The sequence below is a fragment of the Procambarus clarkii genome, chromosome 48 (assembly GCF_040958095.1).
Source record: "Procambarus clarkii isolate CNS0578487 chromosome 48, FALCON_Pclarkii_2.0, whole genome shotgun sequence".
Lineage (NCBI taxonomy): Eukaryota > Metazoa > Arthropoda > Malacostraca > Decapoda > Cambaridae > Procambarus > Procambarus clarkii.
Window position 1 is genome coordinate 1,356,309 of NC_091197.1, and position 12,243 is coordinate 1,368,551.

The following is a 12,243-nucleotide window of genomic DNA, read 5'->3' on the forward strand; positions in this document are numbered from 1 at the left end:
AGCGAGGTTTCGTATTATTTAGATCCAAGAAAAGACATATGACAATGTTGTTTCCAATACAAATGATAAAAATCAATGTGTTTTCATTAGAATTAACTAAAATGTTCCTGATTTTCCGTTTATATTACCTAGGGAAGATGTACACGTAAAACCGCTCTAATCCGGCTGAAACGTCGATATATGCAATAAAAACTGAACTTCTCCCCTTTTCAATATCTTACTCAGTATTTTAACGAGAAACAAATAGTTGATTGAAAATGAAGTTTTTAAGGTTATTATCTAATCATTTTAATCATTAATCATAATTATTATGTGTTTGCATTATTTTTATCGTATATATAATGAATTAATACCAATAAACTGAAAATTCACATAAACGTGGAAAAACGGCAAAATATTGCCTAATTCGATGATATTTTGTTTAAATCACATAAAGGAAAAGGGGATGATAAACGTCAAAATATTGCTAAATTGGATGATTTTTCGTACGAAACAAAATGCAAGTAAACTTGCTTAAAATGCAATATTATGCGAAATTCTGAGATTTGAAGGCCAAATCACATATCGTGATACTACATGAAATAGAATCGAAATATTGGTAAAAATGAATATATTTACGTAGTATCAAACTACATGATAAACGTGAAAAAAGTCACTATTTAACCATATTTGAGGATTTTAACTTCAAATCATAGAGCGAGGTTTCGTATTATTTAGATCCAAGAAAAGACATATGACAATGTTGTTTCCAATACAAATGATAAAAATCAATGTGTTTTCATTAGAATTAACTAAAATGTTCCTGATTTTCCGTTTATATTACCGAGGGAAGATGTACACGAAAAACCGCTCTAATCCGACTGAAACGTCGATATACGCAATAAAAACCGAATTTCTCAACTTTTCAATATCTTACTCAGTATTTTAACGAGAAACAAATAGTTGATTGAAAATGAAGTATTTAAGGTTATTATCTAATCATTTTAATCATTAATCATAATAATTATGTGTTTGCATTATTTTTATCGTACATATAATGAATTAATACCAATAAACTGAAAATTCACATAAACGTGGAAAAACTGCAAAATATTGCCTAATTCCATGATATTTTGTTTAAATTACATAAAGGAAAAGGGGATGATAAACGTCAAAATATTGCTAAATTCGATGATTTTTCGTACGAACCAAAATGCAAGAAAACTTGCTTAAAATGCAATATTATGCGAAATTCTGAGATTTGAAGGCCAAATCAGATATCGTGATACTACATGAAATAGTATCGAAATATTGGTAAAAATTAATATATTTACGTAATATCAAACTACATGATTAACGTGAAAAAGTCACTATTTTACCATATTTGAGGATTTTACCTTCAAATCATAGAGCGAGGTTTCGTATTATTTAGATCCAAGAAAAGACATATGACAATGTTGTTTCCAATACAAATGATAAAAATCAATGTGTTTTCATTAGAATTAACTAAAATGTTCCTGATTTTCCGTTTATATTACCGAGGGAAGATGTACACGTAAAACCGCTCTAATCCGACTGAAACGTCGATATACGCAATAAAAACCGAATTTCTCAACTTTTCAATATCTTACTCAGTATTTTAACGAGAAACAAATAGTTGATTGAAAATGAAGTATTTAAGGTTATTATCTAATCATTTTAATCATTAATCATAATAATTATGTGTTTGCATCATTTTTATCGTACATATAATGAATTAATACCAATAAACTGAAAATTCACATAAACGTGGAAAAACTGCAAAATATTGCCTAATTCGATGATATTTTGTTTAAATTACATAAAGGAAAAGGGGATGATAAACGTCAAAATATTGCTAAATTCGATGATTTTTCGTACGAACCAAAATGCAAGAAAACTTGCTTAAAATGCAATATTATGCGAAATTCTGAGATTTGAAGGCCAAATCAGATATCGTGATACTACATGAAATAGTATCGAAATATTGGTAAAAATTAATATATTTACGTAATATCAAACTACATGATTAACGTGAAAAAGTCACTATTTTACCATATTTGAGGATTTTACCTTCAAATCATAGAGCGAGGTTTCGTATTATTTAGATCCAAGAAAAGACATATGACAATGTTGTTTCCAATACAAATGATAAAAATCAATGTGTTTTCATTAGAATTAACTAAAATGTTCCTGATTTTCCGTTTATATTACCTAGGGAAGATGTACACGTAAAACCGCTCTAATCCGGCTGAAACGTCGATATATGCAATAAAAACTGAACTTCTCCCCTTTTCAATATCTTACTCAGTATTTTAACGAGAAACAAATAGTTGATTGAAAATGAAGTTTTTAAGGTTATTATCTAATCATTTTAATCATTAATCATAATTATTATGTGTTTGCATTATTTTTATCGTATATATAATGAATTAATACCAATAAACTGAAAATTCACATAAACGTGGAAAAACGGCAAAATATTGCCTAATTCGATGATATTTTGTTTAAATCACATAAAGGAAAAGGGGATGATAAACGTCAAAATATTGCTAAATTGGATGATTTTTCGTACGAAACAAAATGCAAGTAAACTTGCTTAAAATGCAATATTATGCGAAATTCTGAGATTTGAAGGCCAAATCACATATCGTGATACTACATGAAATAGAATCGAAATATTGGTAAAAATGAATATATTTACGTAGTATCAAACTACATGATAAACGTGAAAAAAGTCACTATTTAACCATATTTGAGGATTTTAACTTCAAATCATAGAGCGAGGTTTCGTATTATTTAGATCCAAGAAAAGACATATGACAATGTTGTTTCCAATACAAATGATAAAAATCAATGTGTTTTCATTAGAATTAACTAAAATGTTCCTGATTTTCCGTTTATATTACCGAGGGAAGATGTACACGAAAAACCGCTCTAATCCGACTGAAACGTCGATATACGCAATAAAAACCGAATTTCTCAACTTTTCAATATCTTACTCAGTATTTTAACGAGAAACAAATAGTTGATTGAAAATGAAGTATTTAAGGTTATTATCTAATCATTTTAATCATTAATCATAATTATTATGTGTTTGCATTATTTTTATCGTATATATAATGAATTAATACCAATAAACTGAAAATTCACATAAACGTGGAAAAACGGCAAAATATTGCCTAATTCGATGATATTTTGTTTAAATCACATAAAGGAAAAGGGGATGATAAACGTCAAAATATTGCTAAATTCGATGATTTTTCGTACGAACCAAAATGCAAGAAAACTTGCTTAAAATGCAATATTATGCGAAATTCTGAGATTTGAAGGCCAAATCAGATATCGTGATACTACATGAAATAGTATCGAAATATTGGTAAAAATTAATATATTTACGTAATATCAAACTACATGATTAACGTGAAAAAGTCACTATTTTACCATATTTGAGGATTTTACCTTCAAATCATAGAGCGAGGTTTCGTATTATTTAGATCCAAGAAAAGACATATGACAATGTTGTTTCCAATACAAATGATAAAAATCAATGTGTTTTCATTAGAATTAACTAAAATGTTCCTGATTTTCCGTTTATATTACCTAGGGAAGATGTACACGTAAAACCGCTCTAATCCGGCTGAAACGTCGATATATGCAATAAAAACTGAACTTCTCCCCTTTTCAATATCTTACTCAGTATTTTAACGAGAAACAAATAGTTGATTGAAAATGAAGTTTTTAAGGTTATTATCTAATCATTTTAATCATTAATCATAATTATTATGTGTTTGCATTATTTTTATCGTATATATAATGAATTAATACCAATAAACTGAAAATTCACATAAACGTGGAAAAACGGCAAAATATTGCCTAATTCGATGATATTTTGTTTAAATCACATAAAGGAAAAGGGGATGATAAACGTCAAAATATTGCTAAATTGGATGATTTTTCGTACGAAACAAAATGCAAGTAAACTTGCTTAAAATGCAATATTATGCGAAATTCTGAGATTTGAAGGCCAAATCACATATCGTGATACTACATGAAATAGAATCGAAATATTGGTAAAAATGAATATATTTACGTAGTATCAAACTACATGATAAACGTGAAAAAAGTCACTATTTAACCATATTTGAGGATTTTAACTTCAAATCATAGAGCGAGGTTTCGTATTATTTAGATCCAAGAAAAGACATATGACAATGTTGTTTCCAATACAAATGATAAAAATCAATGTGTTTTCATTAGAATTAACTAAAATGTTCCTGATTTTCCGTTTATATTACCGAGGGAAGATGTACACGAAAAACCGCTCTAATCCGACTGAAACGTCGATATACGCAATAAAAACCGAATTTCTCAACTTTTCAATATCTTACTCAGTATTTTAACGAGAAACAAATAGTTGATTGAAAATGAAGTATTTAAGGTTATTATCTAATCATTTTAATCATTAATCATAATAATTATGTGTTTGCATTATTTTTATCGTACATATAATGAATTAATACCAATAAACTGAAAATTCACATAAACGTGGAAAAACTGCAAAATATTGCCTAATTCCATGATATTTTGTTTAAATTACATAAAGGAAAAGGGGATGATAAACGTCAAAATATTGCTAAATTCGATGATTTTTCGTACGAACCAAAATGCAAGAAAACTTGCTTAAAATGCAATATTATGCGAAATTCTGAGATTTGAAGGCCAAATCAGATATCGTGATACTACATGAAATAGTATCGAAATATTGGTAAAAATTAATATATTTACGTAATATCAAACTACATGATTAACGTGAAAAAGTCACTATTTTACCATATTTGAGGATTTTACCTTCAAATCATAGAGCGAGGTTTCGTATTATTTAGATCCAAGAAAAGACATATGACAATGTTGTTTCCAATACAAATGATAAAAATCAATGTGTTTTCATTAGAATTAACTAAAATGTTCCTGATTTTCCGTTTATATTACCGAGGGAAGATGTACACGTAAAACCGCTCTAATCCGACTGAAACGTCGATATACGCAATAAAAACCGAATTTCTCAACTTTTCAATATCTTACTCAGTATTTTAACGAGAAACAAATAGTTGATTGAAAATGAAGTATTTAAGGTTATTATCTAATCATTTTAATCATTAATCATAATAATTATGTGTTTGCATCATTTTTATCGTACATATAATGAATTAATACCAATAAACTGAAAATTCACATAAACGTGGAAAAACTGCAAAATATTGCCTAATTCGATGATATTTTGTTTAAATTACATAAAGGAAAAGGGGATGATAAACGTCAAAATATTGCTAAATTCGATGATTTTTCGTACGAACCAAAATGCAAGAAAACTTGCTTAAAATGCAATATTATGCGAAATTCTGAGATTTGAAGGCCAAATCAGATATCGTGATACTACATGAAATAGTATCGAAATATTGGTAAAAATTAATATATTTACGTAATATCAAACTACATGATTAACGTGAAAAAGTCACTATTTTACCATATTTGAGGATTTTACCTTCAAATCATAGAGCGAGGTTTCGTATTATTTAGATCCAAGAAAAGACATATGACAATGTTGTTTCCAATACAAATGATAAAAATCAATGTGTTTTCATTAGAATTAACTAAAATGTTCCTGATTTTCCGTTTATATTACCTAGGGAAGATGTACACGTAAAACCGCTCTAATCCGGCTGAAACGTCGATATATGCAATAAAAACTGAACTTCTCCCCTTTTCAATATCTTACTCAGTATTTTAACGAGAAACAAATAGTTGATTGAAAATGAAGTTTTTAAGGTTATTATCTAATCATTTTAATCATTAATCATAATTATTATGTGTTTGCATTATTTTTATCGTATATATAATGAATTAATACCAATAAACTGAAAATTCACATAAACGTGGAAAAACGGCAAAATATTGCCTAATTCGATGATATTTTGTTTAAATCACATAAAGGAAAAGGGGATGATAAACGTCAAAATATTGCTAAATTGGATGATTTTTCGTACGAAACAAAATGCAAGTAAACTTGCTTAAAATGCAATATTATGCGAAATTCTGAGATTTGAAGGCCAAATCACATATCGTGATACTACATGAAATAGAATCGAAATATTGGTAAAAATGAATATATTTACGTAGTATCAAACTACATGATAAACGTGAAAAAAGTCACTATTTAACCATATTTGAGGATTTTAACTTCAAATCATAGAGCGAGGTTTCGTATTATTTAGATCCAAGAAAAGACATATGACAATGTTGTTTCCAATACAAATGATAAAAATCAATGTGTTTTCATTAGAATTAACTAAAATGTTCCTGATTTTCCGTTTATATTACCGAGGGAAGATGTACACGAAAAACCGCTCTAATCCGACTGAAACGTCGATATACGCAATAAAAACCGAATTTCTCAACTTTTCAATATCTTACTCAGTATTTTAACGAGAAACAAATAGTTGATTGAAAATGAAGTATTTAAGGTTATTATCTAATCATTTTAATCATTAATCATAATAATTATGTGTTTGCATTATTTTTATCGTACATATAATGAATTAATACCAATAAACTGAAAATTCACATAAACGTGGAAAAACTGCAAAATATTGCCTAATTCCATGATATTTTGTTTAAATTACATAAAGGAAAAGGGGATGATAAACGTCAAAATATTGCTAAATTCGATGATTTTTCGTACGAACCAAAATGCAAGAAAACTTGCTTAAAATGCAATATTATGCGAAATTCTGAGATTTGAAGGCCAAATCAGATATCGTGATACTACATGAAATAGTATCGAAATATTGGTAAAAATTAATATATTTACGTAATATCAAACTACATGATTAACGTGAAAAAGTCACTATTTTACCATATTTGAGGATTTTACCTTCAAATCATAGAGCGAGGTTTCGTATTATTTAGATCCAAGAAAAGACATATGACAATGTTGTTTCCAATACAAATGATAAAAATCAATGTGTTTTCATTAGAATTAACTAAAATGTTCCTGATTTTCCGTTTATATTACCTAGGGAAGATGTACACGTAAAACCGCTCTAATCCGGCTGAAACGTCGATATATGCAATAAAAACTGAACTTCTCCCCTTTTCAATATCTTACTCAGTATTTTAACGAGAAACAAATAGTTGATTGAAAATGAAGTTTTTAAGGTTATTATCTAATCATTTTAATCATTAATCATAATAATTATGTGTTTGCATCATTTTTATCGTACATATAATGAATTAATACCAATAAACTGAAAATTCACATAAACGTGGAAAAACTGCAAAATATTGCCTAATTCGACGATATTTTGTTTAAATTACATAAAGGAAAAGGGGATGATAAACGTCAAAATATTGCTAAATTCGATGATTTTTCGTACGAACCAAAATGCAAGAAAACTTTTTTAAAATGCAATATTATGCGAAATTCTGAGATTTGAAGGCCAAATCAGATATCGTGATACTACATGAAATAGTATCGAAATATTGGTAAAAATTAATATATTTACGTAATATCAAACTACATGATTAACGTGAAAAAGTCACTAATTTACCATATTTGAGGATTTTACCTTCAAATCATAGAGCGAGGTTTCGTATTATTTAGATCCAAGAAAAGACATATGACAATGTTGTTTCCAATACAAATGATAAAAATCAATGTGTTTTCATTAGAATTAACTAAAATGTTCCTGATTTTCCGTTTATATTACCTAGGGAAGATGTACACGTAAAACCGCTCTAATCCGGCTGAAACGTCGATATATGCAATAAAAACTGAACTACTCCCCTTTTCAATATCTTACTCAGTATTTTAACGAGAAACAAATAGTTGATTAAAAATGAAGTTTTTAAGGTTATTATCAAATCATTTTAATCATTAATCATAATTATTATGTGTTTGCATTATTTTTATCGTATATATAATGAATTAATACCAATAAACTGAAAATTCACATAAACGTGGAAAAACGGCAAAATATTACCTAATTCGATGATATTTTGTTTAAATCACATAAAGGAAAAGGGGATGATAAACGTCAAAATATTGCTAAATAGGATGATTTTTCGTACGAAACAAAATGCAAGTAAACTTGCTTAAAATGCAATATTATGCGAAATTCTGAGATTTGAAGGCCAAATCACATATCGTGATACTACATGAAATAGAATCGAAATATTGGTAAAAATGAATATATTTACGTAGTATCAAACTACATGATTAACGTGAAAAAGTCACTATTTAACCATATTTGAGGATTTTAACTTCAAATCATAGAGCGAGCTTTCGTATTATTTAGATCCAAGAAAAGACATATGACAATGTTGTTTCCAATACAAATGATAAAAATCAATGTGTTTTCATTACAATTAACTAAAATGTTCCTGATTTTCCGTTTACATTACCGAGGGAAGATGTACACGTAAAACCGCTCTAATCCGGCTGAAACGTCGATATATGCAATAAAAACCGAACTTCTCCCCTTTTCAATATCTTACTCAGTATTTTAACGAGAAACATATAGATGATTGAAAATGAAGTATTTAAGGTTATTATCTAATCAATTATGTGTTTGCATCATTTTTATCGTATATAAATGAATTAATACTCATAGACTGTAAATTCACAAAAACGTGGAAAACGGCAAAATATTGCCTAATTCAATGATATTTTGTTTAAGTCACATAAAGGAAAAAGGGATGATAAACGTCAAAATATTGCTAAATTCGACGATTTTTCGTACGAAACAAAATGCAAGACAACTTGCTTAAAATGCAATATTATGTGAAATTCTGAGATTTGAAGGCCAAATCACATATCGTGAAACTACATGAAATAGAATCGAAATATTAGTAAAAATGAATATATTTACGTAGTATCAAACTACATGAAAAACGTGAAAAAAGTCATTATTTAACCATATTTGAGGATTTTAACTTCAACTCATAGAGCGAGGTTTCGTATTATCCAGATCCAAGAAAAGACATATGACAATGTTGTTTCCAATACAAATGATAAAAATCAATGTGTTTTCATTAGAATTAACTAAAATATTCCTGATTTTTCGTTTATATTACCGAGGGAAGATGTACACGTAAAATCGCTCTAATCCGGCTGAAACGTCGATGTATGCAATAAAAAACGAACTTCTCCCCTTTTCAATATCTTACTCTGTATTTTAACGAGAAACAAATAGATGATTGAAAATGAAGTATTTAAGGTTATTATCTAATCAATTATGTGTTTACATAATTTTTATCGTATATATATGAATTAATACCCATAGACTGAAAATTCACAAAAACGTGGAAAAACGGCAAAATATTGCCTAATTCGATGATATTTTGTTTAAGTCACTTAAAGGAAAAAAGGATGATAAACGTCAAAATATTGCTAAATTCGATGATTTTTCGTACGATACAAAATGCAAGAAAACTTGTTTAAAATGCAATATTATGCAAAATTCTGAGATTTGAAGGCCAAATCACATATCGTGATACTACATGAAATAGAATGGAAATATTGGTAAAAATGAATATATTTACGTAGTATCAAACTACATGAAAAACGTGAAAAAATGTCACTATTTAACCATATTTGAGGATTTTAACTTCAAATCATAGCGCGAGGTTTCGTATTATTTAGATCCAAGAAAAGACATATGACAATGTTGTTTGCAATACAAATGATAAAAATCAATGAGTTTTCATTAGAATTAACTAAAATGTTCCTGATTTTCCGTTTATATTACCTAGGGAAGATGTACACGTAAAACCGCTCTAATCCGGCTGAAACGTCGATATATGCAATAAAAACTGAACTTCTCCCCTTTTCAATATCTTACTCAGTATTTTAACGAGAAACAAATAGTTGATTGAAAATGAAGTTTTTAAGGTTATTATCTAATCATTTTAATCATTAATCATAATTATTATGTGTTTGCATTATTTTTATCGTATATATAATGAATTAATACCAATAAACTGAAAATTCACATAAACGTGGAAAAACGGCAAAATATTACCTAATTCGATGATATTTTGTTTAAATCACATAAAGGAAAAGGGGATGATAAACGTCAAAATATTGCTAAATTGGATGATTTTTCGTACGAAACAAAATGCAAGTAAACTTGCTTAAAATGCAATATTATGCGAAATTCTGAGATTTGAAGGCCAAATCACATATCGTGATACTACATGAAATAGAATCGAAATATTGGTAAAAATGAATATATTTACGTAGTATCAAACTACATGATAAACGTGAAAAAAGTCACTATTTAACCATATTTAAGGATTTTAACTTCAAATCATAGAGCGAGCTTTCGTATTATTTAGATCCAAGAAAAGACATATGACAATGTTGTTTCCAATACAAATGATACAAATCAATGTGTTTTCATTACAATTAACTAAAATGTTTCTGATTTTCCGTTCACATTACCGAGGGAAGATGTACACGTAAAACCGCTCTAATCCGGCTGAAACGTCGATATATGCAATAAAAACCGAACTTCTCCCCTTTTCAATATCTTACTCAGTATTTTAACGAGAAACATATAGATGATTGATAATGAAGTATTTAAGGTTATTATCTAATCAATTATGTGTTTGCATCATTTTTATCGTATATAAATGAATTAATACTCATAGACTGTAAATTCACAAAAACGTGGAAAACGGCAAAATATTGCCTAATTCAATGATATTTTGTTTAAGTCACATAAAGGAAAAAGGGATGATAAACGTCAAAATATTGCTAAATTCGACGATTTTTCGTACGAAACAAAATGCAAGACAACTTGCTTAAAATGCAATATTATGTGAAATTCTGAGATTTGAAGGCCAAATCACATATCGTGAAACTACATGAAATAGAATCGAAATATTAGTAAAAATGAATATATTTACGTAGTATCAAACTACATGAAAAACGTGAAAAAAGTCATTATTTAACCATATTTGAGGATTTTAACTTCAACTCATAGAGCGAGGTTTCGTATTATCCAGATCCAAGAAAAGACATATGACTATGTTGTTTCCAATACAAATGATAAAAATCAATGTGTTTTCATTAGAATTAACTAAAATATTCCTGATTTTTCGTTTATATTACCGAGGGAAGATGTACACGTAAAATCGCTCTAATCCGGCTGAAACGTCGATATATGCAATAAAAAACGAACTTCTCCCCTTTTCAATATCTTACTCTGTATTTTAACGAGAAACAAATAGATGATTGAAAATGAAGTATTTAAGGTTATTATCTAATCAATTATGTGTTTGCATAATTTTTATCGTATATATATGAATTAATACCCATAGACTGAAAATTCACAAAAACGTGGAAAAACGGCAAAATATTGCCTAATTCGATGATATTTTGTTTAAGTCACATAAAGGAAAAAAGGATGATAAACGTCAAAATATTGCTAAATTCGATGATTTTTCGTACGATACAAAATGCAAGAAAACTTGCTTAAAATGCAATATTATGCAAAATTCTGAGATTTGAAGGCCAAATCACATATCGTGATACTACATGAAATAGAATAGAAATATTGGTAAAAATGAATATATTTACGTAGTATCAAACTACATGAAAAACGTGAAAAAATGACACTATTTAACTATATTTGAGGATTTTAACTTCAAATCATAGCGCGAGGTTTCGTATTATTTAGATCCAAGAAAAGACATATGACAATGTTGTTTGCAATACAAATGATAAAAATCAATGTGTTTTCAATAGAATTAACTAAAATGTTCCTGATTTTCCGTTTATATTACCTAGGGAAGATGTACACGTAAAACCGCTCTAATCCGGCTGAAACGTCGATATATGCAATAAAAACTGAACTTCTCCCCTTTTCAATATCTTACTCAGTATTTTAACGAGAAACAAATAGTTGATTGAAAATGAAGTTTTTAAGGTTATTATCTAATCATTTTAATCATTAATCATAATTATTATGAGTTTGCATTATTTTTATCGTATATATAATGAATTAATACCAATAAACTGAAAATTCACATAAACGTGGAAAAACGGCAAAATATTACCTAATTCGATGATATTTTGTTTAAATCACATAAAGGAAAAGGGGATGATAAACGTCAAAATATTGCTAAATTGGATGATTTTTCGTACGAAACAAAATGCAAGTAAACTTGCTTAAAATGCAA